Here is a 14,485-nt window from a genome sequence, read left to right on the forward strand (position 1 = left end):
TAAGGCTTTAGCCTCTTCATGATATTATTCATAATGTTATTTTCTTCTGCTTCTTCCATTCTGTGATGTTCAGGTCTAGCTGCTGGAGGAGGGCTAGGTTCTAGTGATGCTGTATTGCTCTTTATTGTGTTAATGTACTCATGCCTTGATGTCTGCCCATCTCCTTAAGGATTTCTTCTTGGTCTTATCAGCGCACTTGATCCAGACAGAGCTAACAGATTTATGGAGCCTCTCTCTGGTCCAGATGGAAGCTATGGGATGGATGGGAGCTCTGGTCCAGAATTGAGTGCTGGCCAGCTGGGAGCTGGTGCTTGGTCTCTGAGTCTCAGGAAGTGGCTGGGGTCTCCATATCTTTTCCAGATGGGAGCTCTGGGGTGGGATGGGAGCTGGGGCCTGGTGTCTAAGTCTCAGGAAGTTGCTGTGTCTCGGGCAGATGGGTGTAGGGGCAGGGTGTGGAAATTACAGGGTCTGCCTGCAATCTTGGAAAGGGGGAACCTACTTGCAGAGCCCACTGGATTGTCAGAAACTGGGGCCAAGTTTGTCAGGTCTTCCCTGGGATTGTTGGTGCACAGGATTGGGATGTAGGGGTGGGCATCTCTGGCTATGAACCCAGGCACTCACCTCTGGTACAGATGTGAATTCCAGGGCAGGATGGAAGCTGGGGGCTTTTTGCCAAGCCTCAGGAAGTGGCTTGGTTCTCGGGCAGATGGGTGTGGGGCCAGGGCATGGAGATCATAGGGTCCGCTTGGGGTCTTGGAGAAGGGGAACCTTCCTGGTGGGGGTGGGGGGCCTGCCCTATGGCCAGAACCTGGGGCCAAGTTGGGTAGATCTTCCCTGAATGGCTGGCGCCCAGAGCTGGGACCTAGGTGCAGGCCTCTCTGTGTGTGACCCCAGGTGCTCACCTCTGGTCTACATGGGAGTTCCGGGGCAGATCGGAGCTGGGGGCTGGTCCTTGATTCTCCCACTTTCCATGAGATTTTAGGCTTTCTGTAATTTGTATTTTGTTGAATTATAACTTTATGTCATGGTGATACAATAAAATATAGTAGGTTATTCCAATTGTTTTGCATTTGTTGAAATTTGCTTTGTGACCAAGTATGTGATCAATTTTAGAGAAGGATCACACGGGGTGTGGAGAAGAACTTATGTTCTTTTATGTTTTGGTAGAATGTTATGTAGACATTTATTAAATCTGTTTGAGTTTAACATCTATTAGTTCCCTTACTTCTCTGTTAAGTTTCTGTCTGGCAGACCTGTTCATTGGTGAGATTGGTGTGTTGAAGTCTCACACTATTAGTGTGTGTGGTTTGATGTGCAATTTTAAACTTCATTGATGTTTCTTTGACTTATGTGGATGCCCTTGTATTTGGGGAATAAAAGCTCAGAATTGAGACTTCATCTTGAAGGATTTTTCCTGTGATGAATATGTAATATCCTTCTAATTCTCTTTTGAATAATTTTAGTTTGAAGTCTATTTTGTTAGATATTAGAATAGCTACACCATCTTGCTTCTTAAGTCCATTTGACTGAAAAGTCTTTTCCAAACTCTTTACTCTGAGCTAGCATCTGTCCTTCACATGGAAGTATTGTTCTTGTAGGCAGCAGAAGGATGGATCCTGTTGTATCCATTCTGTTAGCCTGTGTCTTTTTATGGGTGAGTTTAGTCCATTGATATTAAGGGGTATTTATGACCAGTGATTTTTAAATCCTCTTTTCTTTTTGGTGTGTGTGTGTGTGTGTGTGTGTGTGTGTGTGTGTGTGTGTGTTCCTATTTTTTTGGATTTGTCAGTGTGGCATTATCTATTACCTGTATTTTCTTAGGTACATCTAAATTCCTTAGAATGGATTTTTCCTTCTAGTGTTTTCTGTAGGGCTGGCTTTGTAGATAGTTATTGTTTAATTTTGGTTTTCTCATGGAATATCTTTTTTACTCCATTATGGTGATTGAAAGTTTTTTCTGAGTAATATATAGTCTGGTCTGGCATCCATGGTCTCTTAGTGTGTGCATTATGTCTGTTTAGAACCTTCTGGCTTTCAGAGTTTCCAATGAGAAGTTGGGTGTTATTCTGAGGTGTCTAACTTTATAAGTAACTAGGCCATTTTACTTTGTAGTTCTTAGTATTCTTTCTTTATTCTTTATGCTTAGTGCTTTGATTATTATGTGGAAAGAGGACCTTTTTTGGGGGGGGGCTCCAATCTATTTGGTGTTCTGCAAGTTTCTTACATCTTCACAGGCATTTTTTTTCTTTAGGTGGGGAAAGTGTTTTATGATTTTGTTGAATATATTTTCTATGCCTTTGAGCTGGTATTCTTCTCCTCCTTCTATGTCTATTATGTGTGGTATTTTCATGGTGTTCCAGATTTCCTGGATGTTTTGTGTTGTGACTTTTTTGGCCTTAATAGTTTTTGAACAATAAATTTATTTTCTCTATTGTATCTTCAATGCCAGAGATTCTTTCTTCCATCTCTTGCATTCTGCTGGATATGCATGTGTCTGTAGTTCCTGATTGTTTATTCAGATTTTGTATTTCCAGCATTGTGTCTTCTTTGTTGTCTGTTTCAATTTTCACGTCTGGAACTGTTTCCTTCACCTGTTTTTTTTTTCCTTGTTTTTCTTGGCTTTCTTTAAGGAATTTGTTTAATTCTTCAAATTTTCTTCTCTTTTTCTTGATTTATTTAAGGGAATTTCTCATTTCCTCTTCATGTCATTTTCTTCTGCTTCATTCTACATTAGGATGTTCAGGTCTTGCTGTTGTAGAATCACTAGACTGTGGTGGAGGCATTTTTCTTTTTATGTTGTTGAATATATTCTTGTACTGCTGTCTAGCAATAGCTTCCTTCAATTGGCACAAGAGGTGTTTGTTTTTCAGGGAGCCACTCTTGGTTCATTGTGTGCTCCTGGCCTAATCAGAACTGGCATAGTTTATATTTCATGGATCCATTGAGGTCTCAGGGGATGGATGCATTTGGGGGATGGAGTAGGGTTTATAGATTACAGGGTGGGGAGAGTAGGACTGCCTGCAGGGGTCTTGACTGCTGGCCTGCAACTGGGCCTGCAATTATTGATGGGTTGTTCCCTTGATCTTGGGCCTAGGCCAAGAGACTGGGGTGTTCAGCTGGGAGAACTGTTACTTACCTCTTGGTGTAATCAATAGTTGGTAGTCTGTGTCTCAGGGAGATGTAGAGATCTCATGTTATTGGTGGGTTTGGGGATGCTTGAGGGCTTGTAGATTATAGGATGGGTCTAATGGAGTTGTGGGCAGGCCCGCCTGCATAGGTCTTGCCAGCTGGCCTGCAACTGGGCCTGCAATGGGTGTAGTTGGGAGGTGGCATGGGTTGTGCCCTGGGAACTTGGTCTAGAGACTTGGGTGACCCACCCTTTATATTCTGAAATAAGTAAAGGAAAATGTTTGTCACAGCACTTCTCTAAATATTTTTTCTTTAGCATAGATATTGCTATATCCCATATTCTTGGAGGTAGAACATTTTTTCTGTACTTCTTGCATTTATTCATTTCTCTCATTAAAAATCTTGTTGTCTGGACAAGGAGTGAGATCCAAGCAGAAGAGAGTCATATCCTCCTAGGTAACTCTTCATAATCCAAACCCATGGCATTACAGGACATACTGGGAATATAGACACACACACACACACACACACACACACACACACATATCACACACACACAGGGCTTTTTGGAAAGTCACATAGACTCTTATTTAATGCTAAACAATTAATTTACAAAATGTTAAACCTAGAAATGTAATAGGATGTTAAATTCACCACATTGGTGCTGTGTGACTTGGTAGACTTAGCAAAGGTTTTCTCCTTTCTGCTGGCAATCTGTGAAACACTGGAACTCTGTACCTTCCAACACTATTACTTTTCTAAATGAATGATTACTGGGATCCTTCACCCTTTCTGTGAGCCCCTCTCTTCTTTCCATTTTCCATGACTGAGAATTTATGTCTTTACCATATTTTCTTACCTCTCAACTTATCCAAAAAACTCTGGTACTGGATGACCACTGTTTTGGGCTTAGTTCCCATAGGATGATATAATGACACATGGAACAGCCTGCCACCAATCAACCCATGGACCCTGGACCTTTGGATGATGATCCACTGGCCAGTCTGCACCATTATTGGTCCTTGCTGAACCTCCAGAATGGTGAAGTTCTGTCAGTTGGATCATTCTTTAGCTCAGTCATGGAAAATGAGCCTATCACCAAACTGCTAATACCCTTTATTTTTACTTCTGCCAGCAATCCTTGTCCTGCTTGCTCTCCTCTCCAAGCTCTAACCTCCTGGATTCCCTCCTTATCATCCACTCCCTCATACTCCTCCAGCCTCTGCAAAAAGCAGTTATATCATCACCTGAGGCTTGGTTCCTTTCTGTGTTGTGTGCACCTTTAAAACGCCCACCAGGTGGAGTTCCTTCTCTTTGACCAACTTTTGCCTCTTATTCCTCTCCTTGTCTGTGGTTTTATTTCTTGCCTTCCCTTTTCTCTCATGTTTAACTCTGTTGCCAGGACCTTGTAATCAAAAATTTCTCCAGTCCCACCCTGCCTTGTGGACCCACAACTGCTTATGAAATATTTGCTCAGAGGCTTAATATTACTTACAGGTTGTATGGCCTATGGCAGGCCTCTTCCTAGCTGGTTCTTACATCTTAAATTAATTCAATTCTATTAATCTATGTTTTTCCACATGTTCTGTTAATTTATCAGTATGCTGGCATGTTGCTCACAGAGTAGCCGGCTGAAGTCTCTCTAGAGTTCTTTATCTTTCTAGACTCCCTCCTTGGATTTTGCACCTGCCTCTAAGCTGCCTTGACATAGGCCAAATCAGCTTATTTATGAATCAAAGGGAACAACATATATTAACAGCATACAGAAATATGTCCTCCAGCACTTCCTCTTTTCTATATAATCAAAAAAAAAAGATTTTAGCTTTAATACTGTAAAATTATATATAACAAACAGTTATCAAGCAAGAATTACAGTTCCAGTATCTAGTCCATTTGCAATTGTAAAATTAAAGAAGATACTCTATCATCTATCCTGTATTTGTGAGTCTATAGTTTCATATCTAATTTATTTTTATGATAACCAAGGAAAATTATAACTATCTAGTCTGTAATTACATGAAAAACACCAGAAAGATATGATATTACCTAAATAAACAGGAAGTGCTATGTAAGCAACTTCCAAAATTCTGGAAATGACAGAGACAGCTGGCTGCCTGAACTGTCACCCAAAATTCTGCAACATTGGGGTATCCATCTTCAGTCTCTAGGTGTAGAGTCTCTCAGTTGCTTCTCCCTGTGTTCTGCAGAATTTCTGGCACTCTCCTGTGTGAAGCCGGAACTTGAAGGACCATCTCATCTGGCAAAGGTCAGTTGTCACCTTCCTACGTTTCTTGCATGTCCAGTTTATACATTTTGTCAAGCAGTTCAGGCAAGAACAGTTTCTTGCCCAAATGGCTAACTTTTGCCATGAGGAAAGCAAACCCCATACAGGGTTTCTTTGATACCCACCATCTTCTTTGAAGTAAATCAGTGAGGCTAGTATAGCCATTTTAGTTCAGCTGCTTGTACCTCTTGATCAACAAGGCTCTAGCTGACCAGTGAAGGGTTGAGGCTGAGGCATGAAGCCTGGAAATACCATAATTGAAGATGGTGGCATGTGGCCCTGAGCCCTGGCTAAGGCTGACAGGAGGGCTAGCAACAAGTGTGATGAGGGGTAGGGACCTGCAGGTGATTGGGGTTCCCATACCCTACTTGCTGCTGAGTAGAGGGCTGGCAGACATAACATTATTCCATTTTACATTACCACCATTTTTATTCATCCACATGTCTGGCAACTATTATTGCTAAGGTTAGAAAAAAAAAGAAAACACCACATGACCACATGGCTAGGTGACAGAGGACAATCATATGGTCAAGTGCCATCTTGACTAAGGTCAAAGAAAGACAGGTTATATGGCCTTATTGCAATAGGACTCCACCACCATCTTTACTAAGAGCAGCAGGACATCATTTCCTATCCATGGCTCATGTGTGGGCTGGGGAATCATGTTCTCACATGGGCACCTGGATGAGACCTATCCTTTTTTATGTTCTTTTATTATTATTATTATTATTATTATTTTTATTATTATTATTATGTGTTTTAATTTATACATCAACCATGGGTTCCCCATCCTCCCCCTCCCGTACCCACCCCCACCTTCTTCCCAGCACCGCCCCTCCATTCCCATGTCCTCCAGGACAAAGACACCCCTGGTGACCCATCTAAACCTGGTGGATTCAGTACAGGCAGGTCCCATCCCCTCCCTCCAGGCCAAGCATGCATCCCTGTGTAAGCCCAAGGTTCCAAACAGCCAGCATATGCACCAAGGATAGGTCCTAGTCACACAGCCTGGGCACCTCCCAAACAGATCAACCTATTCAATTGTCTCACTTATCCAGAGGGCCTGATCCGGCTGGGGGCCCCACAGCCATTGGCTCATAATTCATGTGCTTCCATGTGATTGGCTATTTGTTCCTGTGCTTTTTGTAGTCTTGGATTCAACAATTCATGCTCTTGCAGTTCCTCCTCCTTCTCGACAATTGGACACCTGGAGCTCCACCTGGGGCCTGGGTGAGGATCTCTGCATCCACTTCCATCAGTTATTGGATGAGAGTACCAAGAAGACTGCTAGGGTGCATAGTCATCTGATCACCAGACTAGGTCAGATCAGGCCCTCCCTCCACAACTGCCAGCAGTCTACAACAGATATATCATAGTGGATTTCTGGGGACATCTCGAGCCCTCTGCCTATTCCTGTTATTATGTGGTCTTCATTAATCATGGTCTGTTATTCCACCTTCTCACTTTCTGTTCTTGATCCCGCTGGGATCTCCTGATCCCCTAAGCTTTCTTTCTCTCAAATCTTGCCCTTCATTACTCCCACTGTCGTCCAGGTAGTTCATGTAGATCTCATCCATTTCTCTGTCATTGGATGATCCCTGGGTCTTTCCCAGGTTCCCATTTTCTAGGCAGCCTCCCTGGAGTTGTGTAGCAGTCTTGTCATCTTTGTTGTACATCTAGTATCCTCCTATGAGTGAGTACATACCATGTTTGTCCTTCTGAGTCTGGGTTACCTCACTCAGGATGATTTTTTCTAGATCCATCCATTTGCCTGAAAAACACATGATGTCATTGTTTTTCTCTGCTGAGTAGTACTCCATTGTATATATGTACCGTATTTCCTTTATCCATTCTTCATGAGAAGGACATCTACGTTGTTTCCAGGTTCTGGCTATTACATACAATTCTGATATGAACAAAGCTGAGCAAATGCCCTTGTGGTAGGAGTGAGCATTCCTTGGGTATATGCCCAAGAGTGCTACAGCTGGGTCTTCAGGGAGATGGATTCCCAATTTTGTAAGGAAGCACCCTATTGATTTCCAAAGTGGCTGTAAAAGCTTGCATTCCCACCAGCAGTGGAGGAGAGTTCCCCTTGCTCCACATCCTCTCCAGCACAAGCTGTCTTCTGTGTTTTTGATCTAAGCCATTCTGACAGGTGTAAGGGGTATCTCAGAGTCATTTTGATTTGCATTTCCCAGATAATTAGGGATGTTGAGCAATTCCTTAAATGTCTTTCAGCCATTTGAACGTCATCTGTGGAGAATTCTCTGTTTAGTTCTATAGCCCATTTCTTAATTGGACTGTTGGGTATTTTGATGTCTAAATTCTTGAGTTCTTTATATATTCTGGATATCAGCCCTCTGGCAGATGTGGGGTTGGTGACGACCTTTTCCCATTCTGTAGGCTGCCACTTTGTCTGGTTGCCCATGTCTTTTGCTCTACAAAAGCTTCTCAGTCTTAATAGGTCCCATTGATTGATTGTTTCTCTCAGTGTCTGTGCTACTGTTGCTATATTTAGAAAGTGATCAGAGGTGAAAGTGGGGTATTGAAGTCTCCCACTATTAATGTGTGGTGTTTTATATGTGATTTAAGCTTTAGTAATGTTTCTTTTTCATATGTGGGTGCCCTTGTGTTTGGGGCATAAATGTTCAGAATTGAGACTTCATCTTGGTGGATCTTTCCTGCGATGAGTATGTAATATCCTTCATCATCTCTTTTGATTGATTTTAGTTTGAAGTCTATTTTGCTGGATATTAGGATGGCTACACCAGCTTGCTTCTTAAGACCATTTGACTGGAAAGTCTTTTCCCAGGCTTTTATTCTTAGGAGGTGTCTGTCTTTGAATTTGAGGTGTGTTTTTGTATGCAGTAGAAACATGGGTCCTGTTTTTGTATCCATTCTGTTAGTCTGTGTCTTTTTATAGTGAATTAAGTCCATTGATATTAAGGGATATTAATGACCAGTGATTGTTCGTTCCTGTTATTATTTTTATTTTTTGTGGTGTGTACTTCTCTTCTTTGGGTTTACTGCTGTGGTGTTATCCATTGCCTGTGTTTTCATGGGTGTATCTGCCTTCCTTATGTTGGAATTTTCCTTCTAGTGCTTTCTGTAGGGCTGGGTTTGTGGATAAGTATTGTTTAAATCTGTTTTTTTTTTTTTTCTTGGAACGTCTTGTTCACTCCATCTAAGATGATTGAAAGTTTTGCTGGGTATATTAGTTTAGGCTGGCAACCATGGTCTGTAGTGGATAGCCATCCCAGCATTGGCCTCAAAGTTCCAACCCCCATTGAGGCTTTGGTAATGGTCATGCTTACAAGGCAGAGTGGAGGAGGAAGTGGAAGACCAAGGATCGCAAAGAGGTCTCTGGTGTGGTTCCCGGACCCTGGAAGCTGGAGGTTGACCGAGCAGAGTTCTCCAGAGAACAGGGCCGGACTGCGCTATACCTTTGCCAGACCCTGCAACATACCCCTTCATGTGTAAGTTAGCCCACAAAGTAAACCTCCCTTTTAACTATGTGGAGTGGCCTTAATAATTTCACCAATATCTGGTGCTCATGCGGGGCAAATTCCAAAGGTCCAGGCAGCTCCCTCCCTCAGCCTCCTCCTGGCTGGCTGGCACCTAAACCTGCCTGCAATGTTCCATTTAACCAGGGGACGCCTACATGGTTCCATTCCCAAAAAAGTGAGCAGCCAGTCTGGTCTCAGTTCCCTAGCTTAGCCCCTATACCAGCAAAAACCACTGTGAGTGAGGCGTTCCCACTCCTCCCTGAGTGCCAGCTCCCCGCAATCTTGGCTCCTGCCTTCAGCTGCCGCCAGCCAAGGTCGCCAGCAGGCCCTGCTTTGGAGCTATACCAACGCCTCCTGCTGGCTGAAAAGTGCTACTGCACCCACCAAAACCACGGAAAGGTAAGCTTATTTCAAGTAAAAGTACTTGATAATTTTACACCTTAAAACTGACTAACAAATCTTGAGTAATTCTTATAATATGGCTGACAACATTACCTCACAAGAATTTTAAAACCTTTTTGCCTGTATGATGAATGACATTTTCCTGGAAATATATGACCTCCCTAAGACATATCTGGCCTGTACCATTTTGACATTCATTGAAATAATTCACACAGTGTTCAAACACTGGTTTAATAATAAGAACAAAGATGAGTCATTATTGGGACTGATACAGGCTTTAAAAGATAGCAATGAAGGCTTACAGACAAAGATTCTGTCTATGGAATCTGCTGACCAGGACTTACATAAAAAGATTCTCTTTCTGGAATCTGCTAACCAGGAATTACAGGTTTTAAAAGATAGCATTGAAGGCTTACAGAAAAAGATTCTTTCTCTGGAATCTGCTGGCCAGGACTTACATAAAAAGATTCTCTCTCTGGAATCTGCTAACCAGAATTTACAAAACAAGCTTGTACCCAAAATTGCTTTTATTGATAATAAATATGAGTATTTAATAGGTAGAACACTAACTCTCCAGAGTGAAGTTGTAGCTACTCAGACAATATATAAGGAAGAAAAATTATCATTACTTGATAGGATAAGGTCCATGGAAACGTGTTTCAGAAGAACATAAAAACTTCCATGATTCCATGAAAAATCTGGAATCCCTTACAAGAGAGGAGGTTTACTCCCTGGAACAGACCCTAGGTGCTCGTTTACAAGCCCTGGAGGAAACTCTAAATAAATATTACACGGGACCTAATAAGCAGAAGGGCAAGACCATACAGGTTGTAACATCTCCAAATGGCTCTCATACAATGGCTTATCCTGTTATCATCCATGAGAAGCCAGCAGATGACACACACCCTGAGCCATATACAACATATACATTATAACCAATTTCAACAAGGGACTTTAAAAATATAAAGGAAGCAGTAGTTACATATGGGATACACTCCACATACATAAAATAGATGTTAAATTCATGGTCTACCTCACATAGAATCATTCCAGATGACTGGCATCAGTTAATTTCAGCTGTTCTAGAATATAGCCAGCAGTTACAGTGGAAAAGCTGGTTGAGAGAAGAGGCAAGAAATTTAGAACAACAAGGTAAACGCAGAGGTTTTGAGATCTCTCAAGATCAAATACTTGGTGAGGGATGTTTCGCTGACAGGAATGTACAAGCCATTTATGATGAGCATACAATATCCCTATGCCATACAGCAGCTCTAAATGCTTGGGAAAAAATTCCAGAACCTGGAAAAGCAACTGAGGTATACACAAAGATATTTCATGGACCACATGAACCCTTCACTGATTTTTTACAAAGGCTGAACACAGCTATAACAAAAGCTGTATCAGATAAAGAATTAAGAAAAGTATAAACTGAGTCCTTGGCATTCGACAATGCTAATGCAGAATGCAAAAGAATACTTACACCATTAAAGATCAGATCAGCTCCTTTGGAAGAATGGATTCAGTATACTAATAGTGTTGAATCTCTTAAGTACAGTAATGAGGCTTGGATAGGAGAGTCAAATCCCAGAGGTGTAAGAAGGCCCTGTGGTACCAAACGTTTTAAATGTGGTACACCAGGTCATATAAGTAAAAACTGTACATGGGGTAATCCTAGTAGTAATACTCCTTCTAGGAATAGCCTAAACAGAAGACCCCAACCACCTCCTCGATTATGTAGAAGATGTGGCAAAGGCCGACATTGGACCAGTGAGTGCAGATCAAAAATAGATATACAAGGCAACCCTTTAGTAGTGGGAAATGCCTCAGGGGGCCTCTTGCAGGCCCCCAAAGCAAATGTGGTAAGAACATTCCCAGACACTGTGGAAGACATTCCTCTCCAGGACAACTGAATAAACCAATGTCTAATGTAAATACTGATACTGCAATGGATGATAAAACAGCTCTGATAGATGAATCACAGTTTACAAAGAACACAATAAAACAAATATTTTGGCAGACTTCCATAAATGAACAAAGGCCAAAGCTTAGAATTCGAATTAATGGCTTGGTTCTGGAGGGCCTGGTAGACACAGGTGCGATGTGACTGTAATTACACCAAAATCATGGCATCCAAATTGGCCTCTTCAAGAGGTAGATGTCCAACTTTTAGGAATTGGCACCCTATCTCATACAAAACAGAGTTCAAGATGGGTTGAATGCATAGTGCCAGAAGGACAGAGAGGAAGGCTGAAGCCATAAGTAGCAAATGTAGCAGTAAATCTATGGGGCCGAGATCTGTTACGACAGTGGAATACCCAGATTAAAATTCCTATACTCTCAGAAAAGGAATACAGGCCAATGCATGTTTCTAGGAATAATATCATAAAATGCTATGGAAAAAAATCACCAACCATTCAGGCTGTACACAAACAGAGCACAACTGCTGTTGAACTCTCAGGAGTACCAACTGCCTTACCTTTAAAATGGCTAACTAATAAACCTGTCTGGGTTGGACAGTGGCCTTTGACAAAAGAGAAGCTACAAGCTTTAGAACAGCTGGTTCAAGAGCAGTTAAATGCTCAACACATTGAAGAATCTACCAGCCCTTGGAATTCTCCTGTATTTGTTATTAAAAAAAAGTCTGGTAATTGGAGAATGCTGACAGATCTGAGAGCTATTAATAAAGTAATTCAGCCAATGGGCTCCCTACAGACTGGGATGCCCTTGCCCTCTCTGCTACCCAAAGAATGGCCTATAATAGTTATTGACTTAAAAGACTGTTTCTTTACCATACCCTTACAAGAAAATGATAGAGAAAAATTTGCCTCCACAGTTCCTAATTATAACAATTCTCAGCCAGTCAAGAGATATCAATGGAAGGTCCTCCCACAGGGAATGTTAAACAGCTCTACCTTATGCCAATACTTTGTGCAAAAACCATTGGAGTTAATTCGTGTAAAGTTTCCACAGTCCATTATTTATCACTATATGGATGATATCCTATTAGCTGATCCAAAGTTAGACACATTAGAAAGCATGTTTGAATAAGTAAAAAAAGTTTTGCCTCGCTGGGGACTGCAAATTGCTCCTGAAAAAATACAAAGAAAAGATTCTATTAATTACTTAGGATATAAGATAGAGTTACAGAAAATTAGACCCCAAAAGGTACAACTGAGGAGAGATCGATTAAAGACTCTTAATGATTTTCAAAAGTTGTTAGGAAGCATTTCCAACTTATTGGGTATCATGGGAATACCCAAAGATGGACTACAAAATTTGGCTAATATTCTAGAAGGGGACAAAGAATTAAATAGTCCAAGAGAATTATCAGCCGAAGCTGAGAAGGAATTGGCTCTAGTAGAAAAGACAATTAGAGAAGCATATGTGGATCATGTGGATCCAGAACTTAAATGTATTCTTGTCATATTCCCCTCCAGACATTCTCCCACAGGTATTTTGATGCAGAGGGAAGGTATTATATTGGAATGGATTTCCTACCACGTAAACCAAATAAGAAATTAAAGACTTATATAGTAAAGATCTCTGATTTGATTCAAAAAGGTAAATTAAGACTTCGTCAGTTGACAGGAATGGACCCAGCAGAAATTGTAGTACCTTTAACTAATGAGGAAATTTCGTCACTATGGAAAAGATAATGAATACTGGCAGAGAGCCTGCAGTAAACTTTTTGGGAGAGATAACAACCATTATCCAAAAGCAAGAGAATAGAATTCATAAAGAAGACTGAATGGGTCCTTCCTCACATTGTACGACACAAGCCAATTTCTGGAGTCCTCACATTCTATACAGATGCAAATAATCAGGGAAAGCAGGATACAAATCAGGAAGACTTAAGTAAAGTGGTACAAAGTCCATATAGCTCTGTACAAAAGGCAGAACTGTATGCCGTTCTTATGGTACTGAAGGACTTCACAGAACCTCTCAATATAGTCACTGACTCTCAATATGCAGAGAGAGTTGTTTTACACATTGAAACTGCTGAATTTATTCCTGATAACACAGAATTAACTTCATTATTCGTACAATTGCAGGAAATCATCAGGAAAAGGAGGGAACCTCCTATATATATATAACAATATCAGAACCCATACAGGTCTGGCCAGGACCTCTAGCACAAGGTATGATGAGATTGATCAGTTACTAATAGGTAATGTGCTGAAGCCTCAGAATTCATAAGAAACACCATGTAAATAGCAAAGGTTTGAAGAAGGGATTTCTCCATTACTTGGCAACAAGCTAAGGATATTGTGAAAAAATGTCCTACTTGTTTCTTCTATAAACCAAACTCCATTACCTGCAGGAAGCAATCCAAAGGGCATACAAAGAAATGAAATTTGGTAGATGGATGTGTTTCATTTTGCAGAATTTGGAAGACTAAAGTATGTACACCATACCATTGACACCTACCTATTCAGGATTTCAGTGGGCACTCCTATGAGTTCTGAAAAGGCTGATTCTGTGATTACACACCTACTAGAAGTTATGGCCATCCATGGGATATACCTGTACAAATTAAGACAGACATGTCCCAGCATATGTCTCCAATAAAATGAGACAGTTCTTTGCTTATTACAATATAAACATGTTACCAGGTGTACCACACAATCCCACAGGCCAAGCAGTCATAGAAAGATCCAATCAAACTTTAAAGGATATGCTAAATAAACAGCAACAGGTAACAATGACTCCTAGAATAGATTGCATAGTGCTTTATTAACCTTGAATTTTCTCAATGATGATGAGAAAGGAACAACAGCTGTGGAGAGACATTGGACGACAGACAAAACTCCTGAGCTAAACCAACCCGTTTATTTCAAAGATGTGCTGACCTCAGAATGGAAACCTGGATATGTCCTACGTTGGGGAAGGGGTTTTGCTTTTGTTTCCACAGGAGAAGAAAAGCTATGGATACCAACAAAATTAATAAAAATTCGATTCGAACAGGAGAAAACCCCTTGATGAGGAGAAGTAAAAGATCATCCACCAATGTGACATCTCTTCAGGTTTGTAAGAAAAATTAACAATCAAAGGTTGGGGTAGGGTTCTGTTTTTGTCTTTCCAGGATAATGGAAATACCCATCTTCCAGAAATCATAGCCTTGGATATCCGGATGTTTACAGCAGAAAGAAAGAATCTATTGGTA

Source organism: Onychomys torridus, chromosome 19 (genome assembly GCF_903995425.1).
Source record: "Onychomys torridus chromosome 19, mOncTor1.1, whole genome shotgun sequence".
Classification (NCBI taxonomy): Eukaryota; Metazoa; Chordata; class Mammalia; order Rodentia; family Cricetidae; genus Onychomys; species Onychomys torridus.